The sequence below is a fragment of the Onychomys torridus genome, chromosome 6 (genome assembly GCF_903995425.1).
Source record: "Onychomys torridus chromosome 6, mOncTor1.1, whole genome shotgun sequence".
NCBI classification, from domain to species: domain Eukaryota; kingdom Metazoa; phylum Chordata; class Mammalia; order Rodentia; family Cricetidae; genus Onychomys; species Onychomys torridus.
Window position 1 is genome coordinate 81,931,815 of NC_050448.1, and position 14,192 is coordinate 81,946,006.

Below are 14,192 nucleotides of genomic sequence, written 5' to 3' on the forward strand. Positions count from 1 at the left end.
GCATTCTTGATGAGGTGTTGACCACTGGAGGACCTGGCCACATACCAGCTGTGTGCTCCTGGAAAAGACCCATTGTTACCCAAGGGCTGATCTCCTCATGATGAAAATGGTTCTATTTAATGACAGGCCCCCTCTCCCAGAAATCTGCTGGGAGATGCAGCCCATGTCTGGAAGGAAGTGCCCAGCACCGAGGAGGCACAAAGGAAGGATCCAGCTGCCAACAGCTGCAGCCTGAAGGCCTGGCAGTGTTCATCACTGTACACTAAACTATGTAAGTTCTCATGTATATTTGCTTATATGATTCCCCTCTTTCTCCTCAGAAATAACCAGAGTAGTGGGGCCGTGATGGTGCATGCCTTCATCCCAGCACTCAAGAGGCAGAGTTAGATGGATCTCCATGAGTTTGAGGTCAGCCTGGTCTACAAAGCAAGTTCCAGGATAGCCAGAGATACACAGAGAAACCAAAACATGAAAAAGAAAATGGAAAAGAAAAAGGAAGGCAAGAAGGAAGAAGGAAGGAAGGAAGGAAGAAGAGAAAGAAAGAAAAGAAAAGAAAAGAAAAGAAAAGAAAAGAAAGCCAGCCAGCCAGAGTGAGCAGGGGGTGCCAGTGGAGGCAGGTGGTTGAGAGGAACATTTCGGCCACCTCAGAAATGCCCACCTTTTTTTCTCTTGTGGTGCTGATGATCTAACCCAGGGCCTTGTGAACACAGGCAAGTGCTCTACCACTGAGCTACATCCACAGCCCAGAAATGTTCATTCTTCATAGCAAGAACTATACCCTCCTAAGGCTTCTCACCAGCACCACACTCAACACACCCTAGAGCCCAGAAGAACCAAGTATGCAGCTCCAGGTATGGATCCAAAACCTCAGCAACACTATTTATAAAAGTTAAGCACTGTTATTAACAATAAAAGCAGCTCATATATAGCATTTATGGTCATTTAAAGTAATTTTGAAACCATTTTTCACACACCATGCTGGTATAGTATGGGGTATTGATTATGCTGGACTTGGATTCAAATGCCAGCATCACTGTGTATCAACTGCCTGGGCTTCAGTTCCCTCATCTGTCACGGGTATGTTCTAAAGCACCCCTCACAACACTGAGAACATCATGCAGGACAGGAGCCACAGACTAAGAGGCTCTCCCCAATGCTTCTCTCTGTGGGTTCTCATTTGAGCTCCACTCCAGCTCAAAGAAACAGGCAGTAAACTGCATGCATGTCATCTACACACGGGAGCACCCAGAAGGAGTAGTGCAGAGCAAAGATCACACCCCACAGGTCTACTCCTCTACCTGTTCATTCTCTGGGCTATTTCCCGTCTTTAATGTGTTTTAAATTTTTATTGCATTTATGTGTGTGTGTGTGCCACAGCACACATGGAGGTCAGAAGACAATTTGTGGGAGTTGGTTCTCTCCTTCCACCGTGAGGGTGGATTGAACTCAGGTCATCAGGCTTGGTAGCAATTGCCTTTACCTCCTGAACCATTTCAGCAGCCTTGTACAGCTTCTTTAAAAGGAAGGTGGTACCAGCCCCTTGACATGACCTTTCTTAACTTTAGCCCTCATAACTTGCCCCCGAGTCTGGAGACCATGTTCTGGCTTGTTGTCTATGGCTAACTGCCAGCTTTCAGACCAGGATGTGGAAATCTGCAGTTACCTAGCATATGGCTCTAAAACGGCCTGGGACAAACACCAGGATACTAGAATCCTGAGAGGGTAACATCTCTCTGCTCTGCCTTTACATCCCAGAGGACCATCCATGAGCCAGATATGTGACCAGCACCCTAACTTTGCAGGACCTCAGTTTCCCTGTGTGAAATGAAGAATCTGTGCAACCTCCCAGCATACATCCAGAGTGTGTCCCTCCTGCACACCACGTGCATGAACAAAGCATGACCACTCAGGTATTGGGTGTCGCAGGCTCTGCAGTCTGTCTGTCCTACCACTCTCCATCAGCTGAGATCCTGCTGGAGTGTAGTGAGGAGGTGTTGACAACCAGCCTAACTATACTCTAGTTATCCCCCCTGTAGTAGTTGGGGTAGGTTGTGAAGTCTTTCACGAGCAGCACATCAGACGATGAAGTGGCGTGGTACTCTGAAAGGAACGCCTCCATTACTTAAAGCACAACACAGAGGGAGGGGCTGGAGCGCAGAGCAACCTCCATGCCAGCTTGTCACTTAGCAACCCGTGTGTGTGTGTGGCTCGGAGCTCAGAATAGCTCATGTGAGAAAAGCAGGGCTGAGCAGTGAACTGTGAATCTTCTTTAAAGGAGAGAGAAAAAAATATATAGTGAGACTAAGAGGCAGACAGGTAAAAAATATCTTCTGCCAGCGCTCTAATGGCTCCACAACAAATGCTCAGCACAACACCTCGGTAATCAGCCATAGGCAGGGCATGGCTGTTCTCACCCTGTGAGCAGGGCCACGCCCAGACTCCCTTACCCCAAAGCTACTAAATACAGAGGAAAGGCTCTTCTGGAATGATAGATTAGGTCCTCTGGATCTGGAGTATCTCTTGTATCAGATCATTTAAGGCATGGACTCCCCAGAGAAGCTGAGTGAACAAGATGCTATCTTTGGGAAAGCAGGCAGCTAGCCCAACTATTCACACTACAGTGCACACATTTTCCCATCTGTGGTGTGCCCAATTCTGCTCCCTAAAGTTTCTGGCCCTGGAAATCATCCTGTGACCTGGCCATTCTGAAGAAAAGCTGAGGTATACTCTAAGCAGGAGTTGAGAGCTCCAGCATCTTGGCCTCAAGGCCAAGGTCCAGTTCAAGATTATCTGGCGGTGGAAAGACAATGTGGCTCGATCCCTTCCCTTGGAGAATGCGTAGTAGCTTCCTGATTCCCATGTGACAGAGGGTGTGAGCCCAGCAGTTTTCCTCAGTACCTCGGGGCTTTCACACAGCTCAAAACATGTTGGACTGCTATCAGAAACACAATTGTCCTCCAAGTTATTTTTAATTATTGTCTCCAAACGTCTGACAGTCACCGAAGGTAAGCCGACATGCCCTGCATGGTTTCGAGGCAGCTTCCCTTGGACTTCCTCTCCCAGGATGCACCTGCAAGGACCCCAGCTCCAATTTGAATTCCTCCCTCTTTCACTCCGTCCAGTGGTCATGAAATCTTGCAGGAGTGCCCATCTCTGTCCTGACCCCACCACCCTGCTCTGCTTCAGGCCCTCTGTTTTCTGAGGAACCTTTGGTAGGCTCCCTATTCATTTATCTTAGCCATCCTACTTATGGCCGTTACATTTTTGTTTATATACGTATATGTTTGTGTTAGTATGTGTGAATATGTATGGGTGCATGCATGTGCAAGTCTGAGGACAACTAGTGGGAGTTGGTGCTTTCTGTCCACCATGTGGGTCTCCAGGGCCAAACTTAGATCACCAGTCTTGGCAGAAAACAGCTCTAACTACTGAGCCATCTTGTTGGCCCTTACATGTAGCCTTCAGAAGCACCTGCTAGAAACACACAGCCCTCTGAAGAGAACCCACCCATAGCCCTTCATTCTTTCGTCTTCCTTTTCTTTGTTTTTGTTTTTTGTTTTGTTTCTCAAGACAGGGTTCCTCTGTGTAACAACCCTGGCTGTCCTTGAACTCTCTTTGTAGATCAGGCTGGCCTCAAACTCGCAGAGACCCACTTGCCTCTGCCTCCCAAGCGCTGGGATTAGAAGCGTGCTCCACCCATGCCCAGCCTTATAGCTCTTCTTACGGCATCTGATCCCCTCTACATCCACATAAATGTTGGCCTTCAATTCCTCCCTCTACAGTAACCCTTCCGTGTCTTCAGCCTCCAGAAGCCTTCTATGTCTGCCTCTTCACCTTACCTCAGTGACACCTTCTATAAGTCACTGTGTAAGCACTAGTGGCCCTTTTCTCTTCCCGCCTCGGCATACTCTGTAAGGCTACCTTGGCTCCCAGGATAGTCAGCTGTTCACATGCTCCATTCCTTTTCCAAACAGGACATTCCTCGAAAGCAGGAACCAAGGTGTAGCTTTTTGTCCACCTTCGCTGTTCCTTGTACAGCGCCTGCCTGTTACCCACAGGTTCTCCTACAAATTTCTGTGGGTGAAACATGGACTTTCTGGAGTCCTTGCTTTCCCACCCTCCGAGAACAACCTTCTTTCCATGTTGAACTTTCAACTGCTGCCTTTAAAACAAAGAGGCAGGGTGAAGAGTGAGCAGAGCTGAGCAGGTAAACACGGAGCCCGACCAGAAGCCTGCAGGGCCTGCCAGGGTACTAATCAAGTGCAGCTCTCTGAGCATGTCGGGAGGACCCAGCACTCAGAAGCCAGCTTTCTGTTCCTTATTCATCTGTAAAATAATAGAGAACACCACTTACCTACCAACTGCATCTGGCTACCACATGGCTAGAAGGAAAAAAAGAGCAGAAACTCCTTGAGAAGTCAAATACAAGGAATGGTGATTTTTCTGATCATTCCATTTCACAGGCTTGTTGGGTTTGTGTTTTGGTCTCTTCCTTGGCAAGACCAAATTCTGATGTTTTTCTATTAATGCATGTTCAATAAATATGCTATGAAAAAAATTGAACTTGCATTTTAAATGCCCCTTAATTTTTTTCCAGTCCTGCACTTAGTTTCCTAGCTTAAATAGTTTTCCATTTTCTGATGTAATATTCTGATGTCATGGCCCAAGGATGTCCTCAGGTGGTAGTTTAAAAACCAAGGTGTGCAGAGCGGTGGTAGTGCATGCCTTTAATCCCAGCACTCAGGAAGCAGAACTATTCGGATCTCTGTGAGTTTCAGGCCAGCCTGGTCTACAGAGTGAGATCCAGGACAGGCACCAAAACTACACAGAGAAACTCTGTCTCAAAAAACTAAAAAACAAAAAACAAAAAACCTAAGGTGCACCAAGAAGCCTGACTATGATTCGTTGGCTTTCTCCTCTTTCAAAGAGCCAGGACTAGTGCTCCACCTTCTCTATCTCACAAATGGGATTCATCCTCATCTCAGAAGTAAGTGTGGATGGGCACCATGTGTCACAGGACATGCTGGGGTGGGGGTAGGAGGAGGATGGTCCCCAACAACAAATGAGGCTGAGGAGTCAACTGTAACTCCTGCAGTGTTCCCCCCTCCTTCCTGTCATATTTGCCGAATGTGTTCTGTGTGGCTAATATTTTGTCTTCTTAGTCAAGAAAGAAAAGAAGCAGGAAAAGAGGCAGATGGTCCAGAGCGGGAGGAACTGGCACGGGAGGATGTAGGCGTGGTCAGTGCAAACAAGATCCTTTAGTTCCTTTGTACCATTTCATATGAGGGGGAAATGCATGCCCCGTATGTAAGATGGATGGCGCGGTGTCTCTGCGTGAGTGCACTCTGACAGCATTTGGTGCTGAGTTGTTTTCTGGGGGACTTCTGAAGATAGAGCAGGGTGTAGCAGTAACATCAACAGCTGCAGCACACAGGCTTCAGTCCCACCTCTGTGGAAGCCAGGGTGCTAACGCCATTCAGCCATTGTTTCCTCTAATCCCTCCATAGTTACAGCAGGAAAATACCACTGGTATTCCCATTTTACGAATGAAGAAGTACAGGCTATGGGGGAATTGCCTCTGTTTCACTGAGCTCAGGATCCTTTGATCTTAGGCCAATGGAAGTAGGTCACCTCTGCCACAGACCAGCTGCCATTTTGAAATGGACATTGATTGCACATTATGGCCTGCTTTTAAGATGTATCAGTGAGCATAAACATGTATTTTGGAACTCATTGAATAAAGCAACTAGTTTAAGGTCAAAAGTGGAGGCCACTGGATCTATACTACCATGGTCTGATTCCAGGGCCTGACTCCCAACCTGGCTGCAATCATAGGAAGACATGGGATTAGAGGCAGGTAAACCCGACTATATGTCCTGCTCTGCCATCTATCAGCAGTGAATCTCTGGGAGAATATGTAGCCTCTTATGATTCCTGATTCTGGACCTGAAAAGATGGGGATGAAAACTCCTAATTCATGTGTATAAAAACATAAGGACTGTGGTCAATAGAGCCCCCTCCCCAATCCAACACCAGCCACCTCCTTTAGTTCAGAAAATACAGGAATTTGGCTCAACCCACAGGAAAATCCACCTGCATTTCTATGATGCCCTGAATAAATGTGGAACAAGCACACAGGGGCCATTGACATGGTGAGCTGGTGGAGACAAGTAAGTGCTCATTGCTAAAATGATTTCCCATTGTCCTCTTGGTCTAGAAGAATGGAACCCAGATTCCTATAAGTTAGAAGTACTACTGAAAATACATTCTTATTTTTTTTGTTTCCTTCATTTCCTTTATTTCTTTCAATAAATATACACTATACACTATGTGCCAGGCCCTGTTCAAAACAGAGGAAATTATGTTCCTGCCCTGTGAGATTTATATTCTCACATTTGTTGGGGGGGGGACGACAAATTAATACATGATATATAATACAAAGTATGCAGAGGAGGAGGTGGAGTTGGAGGCAAGGATGTTATGAGATATAGAGGCATTAAGACAACACACTCAGATAAGATAACACAAAGGCCTAAACAGAGAGAAAATGAGCCATTCAGATATCCCGGGAATGCATTCAGGAGAGAGGAGCCAGAAAGCACAATAGCTCTGAGACAGGACCAGGGTGCTTGGTGACTGTAAGCAACAGAAAGGTTTATGACCAGAGCACCCTCAGTGAGGGAAGTTGAGAGGGGCTGAGGCCAGAAGATGGGCAATGTCCAGAGCAGGCAGGACCCACAGCCATGGGAAATAATCTGGGTTTTCTCTGAGGCTGGCAGAAAGGTCTGGGAGATTTGTGAGCTGAGATAGGATCTGACACAATTGTTTTCAAATGGATCAATAGCTGCTTGTAATTTAACAACTAGAGAAACTGGGAGGGTAGATGAAAGATGGTGGTGACCTGGACCAGGCTGCTGCAGAGGTATACATATTGAAGAGAGGAAAACAGGGAGCCAGACTGGTGGAGGACACTCCAGGCCCCAGAGAAAAGGTCTATGTGTACACCAATTTTAAGAAAGAAAAAGGTTAAAATTAGATCTGAGAACAAAAGTGGTTGACTGAAGGCCTTACTCTCTTCTTTCCTTACCCATGGGGACTCAGGATGGTGGCAGATGGGTATCCTAGCATCTGCCCAAATCTTCTGACCTGGATTTCCATAAATGCATTATTTTCTCTTGTTTCAAAGAAACACAGAAGGATCTAAGTGTCCAATTACCTGAGTTAGCCAGCAGAGTTCTGAAGAGCACTTGAAGGAATAGTAATCAGAAACCTTTAATTATGATCTCCACATGGAGTCTTTTTCCTGGGAACAAGAAGGGTTGGACCTCTTTCCTTGCCTGCTCTCTGTGCAGCTTGCTGGATAGCTGGGCAAGAAAGTATTCCTTACTGGGGACAAGTCACAACTAAGACCCACTATGCTCACAATGACTTAAGGAAAGTGCAATCATTGTTTGATAAATGAAGATTCCAAAGCAAAGAAACTCTAAACTTCCTGCACAAGGTTACCCAGCCATTAAGTGCAAGAGCTGAGTTTTAAATTGCAATCTACCAAGCTCTGTAATGAAGACTCTTTCTCATGTGCTGATATTTTCCAACTGTTCACAAATCATGGTATAGAGAAAAATTAATACTGGTCTGGAATACTATGGTAAATGAAGGAGGCTTCACAACCCTGGGCCACCCCCAAGCTATTCCAAGAGATATGGGCATTGTGGTTTCTGGATCGCATGCACCCTCTGGCACCAATTGGGAAGATCTGTAGTGTGTCCTGCTGCCTTGCAGAATGGTGCACCCAAATCCACCTCCACATGCTAAGTAGAACAACTTCACGGACCATGGCCTCTCCCTGAGGTCAAGAACTTCCTTACTCCCTTGGGTTCTTCTCCAAAACTAATAGCATACTACTCTTGGGACACTGGTCAAGCAGGTTCTTCCTAGCTGTTATAAGGAAGTCTCAGATTATCAGCAGGCAATTGGTGTCCCGGTATGGCAGGACCGTGGACAGCGCCCACCAGCCATTCTGGAAACCAGCCCAGCAGCTCAGCAGAAAAAAACTCTCCTTCTCTTAGATCCCACAAGAAGAGATAATCTAAATCCCCACTGACTTCTCACCTGGCAGCACCTGCTGGGATCACCTACTGGATGACGTTCACATCCTTTGTGGGCAGCCCTTCTCTGCTTACAGCTCCTGCTAGTATTTAAATGACAGGGGTCTGGGAGTCTTACACAGAGAAAAGTATCATTGACAGAGTTTTGGGGATGCGGGCCAGTGAATTCTATTTATGAGCAAAAGAATATTTGGCAAATCAGTAGCACATAAGAAATTCTAGTTAAACCAGTAAGTATAAGTGATGGAGTTCTATCTTCAGATGAACTGCTGGGTAAGCTCAGTGCCAGGGCTTAGATCGGAGGTTCCTCTGGCCCTTAGTATGGCTCACTCCCATCCCACAAGAACTACAATAGAAACAGGTCTTTACACCTCAACTCCAAGTTGTATGTAGACTGAGGCAGCCTGATACTCACTGGGCCCAGAACCATTCCCTAACAAAGCATACCCTGTTCTGAGATAAGAATACTTCTGTGACACAGTAATATTCATACTGCCTCTGAGCCTATGTTCTCCCATGTGCTCGCTCCACATTCATTTCAGGGCATCACCTGTGCACAGTGATATCTGATCATGTGTTTTTAAATAACTGAATTTTAAATAAATGAATGCCTTAGTATTTAAAAAAAAAAAAAACTACTCATGGAAAGAGGGATAGAAAGAATGATTATCAGCAGATTGCATCTCCACAAAATGGCTGCCCCTGAAGCAAAGGTTTCTGGGTAGCTTCTGTCTGCTGGGGCAGGGGACCATTAATGCCTATATTTCAGTTATCTATCCTTACTTACAGGAACTTCCCCCTTCAAGGTCTCTGGTGGTTTGGGGATAAGAGACAGGCGGGGACAATATAGGCCTTTTCCTCTGGGAATGACAACTTCTCAGAGAGAGAAGAGACAGACAGACAAGAGGAACCAGATGCCAGCTTTCCCAGAACAGCCAAGGACACAAGTGGTAGAAGCCTGATAAGAGGAGAGTCTCCGTGGGATCTGACGAGGAAACAAGCAGCACCCCCCTCACCAGCCCCTGCCAGCACCTACAGTAAATACCCTTGCTATGCCAGCAGTTTGGCTCTGGGGTCCAGGCCTCATCAAAGACTGCAAATCCCTGGCACAGACCATCCAGCAGGGAAACCTGACACACCAGAGCTCCCATCAGCTCCTGGCTGTCCTTGGTTCTGCAGATGCAGAGATTCTCAGGGCAGCATCTGACCTCCTCCGCCTCATCCCTCCCTTCTCCAGGCACCAGCCTTGAGTGGACAAACTTGAAGGGAGTGAAATCTGGAGCTGTAGAGCCAGGAAGAGAAAGACAGGAATAAGATATAATGCACCAAGATAGAGTCGAGGGTCTTTTTCTGTATTCTGACTCACCAGGGACCAAATGTCATCTTCCTTAAACCTTGGCAGCATGGGTCTGGTCATTTTCTACCAGTTTTCCACTGGTAGAGATCTGATTTTCCCATTCCCAGGACACCAGTTTGAAGAGCAGAGCCCCCCGATTTTAATAAACCTTCATTTTGATAAATGCCTATACTGTCAGCCACATTCATTAAGAACTTGTTATTGGAAACGCATCACAAAGTGGTTAAGAACGTGGAATTTGAAGTCAGACAGAAGCAATCACTAATCTGAGTGACCTTGAGCAAATTAGTTAACCTCTCTGAACCTCAAAATCCACATCTATAAACTACAGATAGCAATATCTATCTCCTGGGATCACAGGGATGATTGGAGATTGCCTAGAGAGTACTTAGCAAAGCACAGAGGCCTCAATAGAAAAAACAAACAAACAAAAAAAAAAAAAACCCTGGGTATTATCTATGTGTGCCAGCCACAGTATGAAGTGTGCAGTCCAGAACTGCATTTTCCTCTGCTAAAAGCATGTGTGTGCTACTGCACACTTGTAATCCTGGCACTTGGGATGCAGAAGGCTCAGACGTTCAAGGTCATTCTCAGCTACAAGGTGAGTAAGGAGGCCAGCCTGGGCTACCTAAGACACTATCTGAGGGGAAAACGGGTGGAGGAGGGAACGAGGGAGGGAGGGAGGGACTGGAAGGGACTGGAATGTAGGAGGCATTTCCCTCAGAGCACTGCCTCACTTGTGTTTGGGATAGTGCACCAGCAATCCAGGATTGTGCTTTTGACCTCTAATAGCCTAGGATGCTGCTCAGGGGAGGCTGGCACAGGGTCTGAGATGCAAGGGTTTGGTTTTGTTTCCCACCCTGGTTCTCAGATGCTTGGCTGTCAGGATTTCTTGCAGCATAGCCTGGAAGCCAGTGATAAGTTAGACTTTGCCTGGGAGTGAGGGGGGGGGGGTGTCCAATCCACCTTCTTTTTTAAACTCTTCTCTGCTTATCTTAGCGGTTTTAGAGGGATTAATGATGAATCCTCCTACTGCAGCAGAACTGGACAGGAGAGCCTGAGGGGAGGGGGGAGCACCAGGCAGGTGCTCCTGCTCTGTGGTGCTCCTGCTCTGGAATCCTCTCATCCCCGTCTTTATTGGTCATGGAATATGTTTCCAGATAAAATAGGGAAGGCATTGACTTCAGAGTGAACACGCAGTGTAAACCCCTCCCCCCTTCTCATAGTAGCCAACTGGAGTCCCATGGGTCAGCTTGGACTTTTTCTGGCTACCTTGGGGGAATCTTATGTTCTTGATTCTTGAAGTCAATATACCTTAGATAAGTCCTAGATCTAGACATTTTACAAAGGGGAAGGACAAGAAGTCCAGAATCCCTCAAAAAGGTTGGAGACCCGTTCTTCTCTTTCCTCTCTAGAAAAAGCCAGCAACAGCTCTACTGAGCAGCTCTTTTGAAGCTTCCAACTCCATGACAGATGGGGCAGGTGGACAGGGAGATGGCAAGACCCATTCAAAGAGAAAGGGCCCCTGAAATCTACTCAGCAGGTGTCCCAGCTTGGGGATAGGCCACAGTCATAAGAAATACCAGCGAGTCAAGATCTTGCTGTTGGAGTTATCCAGAAGCTATTTAAGTGGCCATACCACTTACCTGACACTAGCCTGATTCTTGTTCCAGCTTCCCCATCCAGGGAAGACTTGAGAGTTGGAATTAGGTCCATTTGAAGCTGAATTGTGGGTTCAGTCATACAGGATCTGGCCTCCTTCATATGCCTATGCCTACACACACACACACACACACACACACACATACACACACATCACCATGCTCAGGAGCACAGCAGGGAGAGGGAGAAAATCATCTCTGGTTGAGATCCACAACAGAAGAGGTGGGAACCCGATTTCTGGCAGCACCTGCTGTGTCTAGCACTGGTCACAAAGTAAGACTGTGTAAAATGGCACCAAAGGCATCCTTCTTAACAACTTTGGAAACAGATGGTCCATGATGCAGTGACTTGCCCAAGATCACCACGCTGGCATATGATGGAGCAGTAGGCCAAACTGACAAACACAGGGCCCCCTCTGCAGCCTCACCCTGTTGGCCATCCCCATGAGGACAGAGTTCAACAGCCCCTGTTGATAGCAGGCAAACTAAGATCTACTCCGAAGATTCAAGCCCTCCCCCCTTCCCCCAAGTCACTCAAAGCTCAGGCATCTCCAGCTCACGAGTCCTGCTGAAGAACTGCACCGAACTCACAAACAGCTGACACACGACTCTATGTGACTCAGGCTGAGCACACTCCAATCAGAGCTGGTGGGCACGATTCACCTCCTGCACTGAGTCACTGTAGGCTAAGCTGCCGAAATTCTCTGTTCAACTCAACCACCTACTTAGCCTCAGCTGCTCCACTAGAGGAAAAGACAACACAGGAGCCACAACCTCTGATGGCCTTGTCCACAGCCAAGGGCAACCAGGTGTGACCTGAAAGTCCTTCTCTCCCAGGAGATGGATCTACCTTACTGGACATGATACAATGTGAGAACCGCTGAAGGCCTTGTACAAGATGCTTACGCTCCACCCAGTCAGAAACCCACTAAGCTCGACAGATACTATAGAGCCGGTCCAGGATTGTCTCAGACCCTGGAAGTTCTTGTTAACAATGAACAATGGGCAATGGCAATCTTTCTTCTTCATCCTCATTGCTCCAACCCAACCCAACTTGCCTCTTGTTCACAGCTAAACTACCTCCCAAAGTAGCTCTACTTAGAAATTTCCTAAGTCATACGGTCCATTAAACTGTTTCTAAAGAAGGGGACAGGAAGGATGGGAGAAAGGGAGAGAGGGAGAGGAGGGAGGAGGAAGGGAGGGAGAGGAAAGGAAGGGAGGGTGGGTGGGGGGAGAGGGAGGAAGGGAAATTTTCAAAGAATAAAGCCCACTTGACAGCAACTGGGTCCGAGTAGCCTCAGAACTTCTTAACTTGAACCCCTGGCAGAGATATTTGGGCTTTCAAGAGAACTGAAGCATCGGGCTTCCTTCCAAGGCGGCCGCGCCCCTGGGGGAGCAGCCGTGGCATACTGCGAACATCCCTTCATAGCGTCTGCACAGGTATAAATGTGGCAGAGGCCTCTCTCCAGACAGCGGGCCCCTCTAGACTGTGGCCCCCAGTGCATGCCTCCTATCTCTGTCTTTCGGTCCCCAGATGCGCTTCCCTCGGGGGAGGAAGGGCCTCTTCCACTCTAACTCCAAATTCACTGAGGAGCAGCCAGGACTGGGAATTAAATATTTATCTCGGGCGCGAACGTACTGCTTCTCTAGCCAATGTTACCGTCAAGGTCACGGGCCCAAGGCCGAGTGGCTGGGGCTGGGGTCCCCAGCTGCGCCGGAGCCTCCTGGTTGAGCTGCGCCCTGGGCGCGCTCCAGGCACAGGGACCCACTGAGCTGGCCTCCCTGATCCTCCGCTGGTTCTCGCCTCTGCAGCTGTCCTGTTACCTCCGGAGTTCTGGGGCATCCTGAGCTCCAGAAGCTGAAGCCCAAGTCCAACCTGTGCAGGAGCTGCCAAGCACCCTTGACACGCCAGCTCATCGCCGCCCCTGGGCTCTGTCGCCAGGCAACGGCGGCTGGAGCGCCGGGAGGAGCCCCCGCGCTAGCGCAGGGTCGGGCGGACCAGGAGGAGCGCCGCCACGCACCAGGGGCCTCCGGCCTTCCAGGCTGGGGCGGGGCCGCAGCAGGCAAAGTTGCCGTGGCTGGCTCGGGTACGCCAGACGGGGAGCAGACGGCGACTCACCTGTCCCGCGTGGGCCGTCGCGTGGACTCGGCCCCAGGACTACCGCCGAGTGGCGTGGTCCCCGACGGATCGTGGGTGCACCGTCCTTCCCGAGGGCAACTGGAGTCAAGCGGCGACGGGCCCGGGCCCGGGCTAGGGGACCCGGAGCTGCGCGCGCCGGCGCACGCAGCTCAGCTGGCTTCTCGTCCCCTCCCTCGCCGTCAGTCCCAACCCTTCTCCCGCCCTTCGCCCTCTCGCGGCTCTAGGGAGCCACCCCGGGGCCTAGGTCCCGCAGCGGAGGGAGCGCGTGGCTGCGAAGGCCCCGGCCGACTGCCGCCCTCCCCGCGCCCTGTCCGCACTGGCTCTGCGGAGCGGAACGGAGCTGGGCGGAGCGCGGCGCGCACTGTTCCCTCGCTTTCCGAAAGGCCACCCTGGCGGCGGGGCGCCGTGACGCAGGCTTGACTCACGCGCGGGCCCGCGTCAAGCTCCTGGACCGTGAGCGAGGCTCAGATGGCCGACCCAAGCAGAGGGGTGGGCAGGGAGCAGAAGAAGGGTTACCGGGAGCAGCCTTTTGAGACCTGAGTGCTCTCTCTCCTTAGGGCATCTGTCCTCGCGAAAATGGCCCTGATGGCCAAAGGCCACCTGAGCCCTGGACCTCACCTGTCTTTACAGAGTCACCTCCTTTTGACCCTCTTTCAGGATTCCAATCCTACCCCGTGGTTATTCTTTGCATCCCTATATGGATGTTGCCTCTATTCCTTTGGCTTGCCCATTTCCTCCAGCATTCTTCCATCCTACCACCGTACAAGGCCAACCCCTGCACAACAGTTTCCCAGACCCCTGGCAAATGAGTGAAATGGGGGGGCAGCGAGAGGGAGGGGAGATTATAACTGGGTACCAAAAAGTTGTTGAAGGATGCTGGCTTTAAATAATGTATAGACGCAAGGACAGAGGGCAGCCATTGTGAA

At 49.2% G+C, this 14,192-nt stretch overlaps 1 protein-coding gene across 5 annotated transcripts in view; it reads right to left on the reverse strand.

The window, feature by feature from the left end:
- The window catches only part of Slc6a17 (solute carrier family 6 member 17), a 50,615-nt gene extending 36,972 nt beyond the window's left edge, over positions 1 to 13,643 (reverse strand). For 2 of the 5 annotated variants that reach the window (XM_036191493.1, XM_036191489.1), the window contains exon 1: positions 13,246 to 13,643. The gene's annotated coding sequence lies outside the window, so the exon portion shown is untranslated. The other 3 variants (XM_036191490.1, XM_036191492.1, XM_036191491.1) reach the window with 3 other exon arrangements.
- Between the last annotated feature and the right edge of the window lie 549 nt (positions 13,644 to 14,192).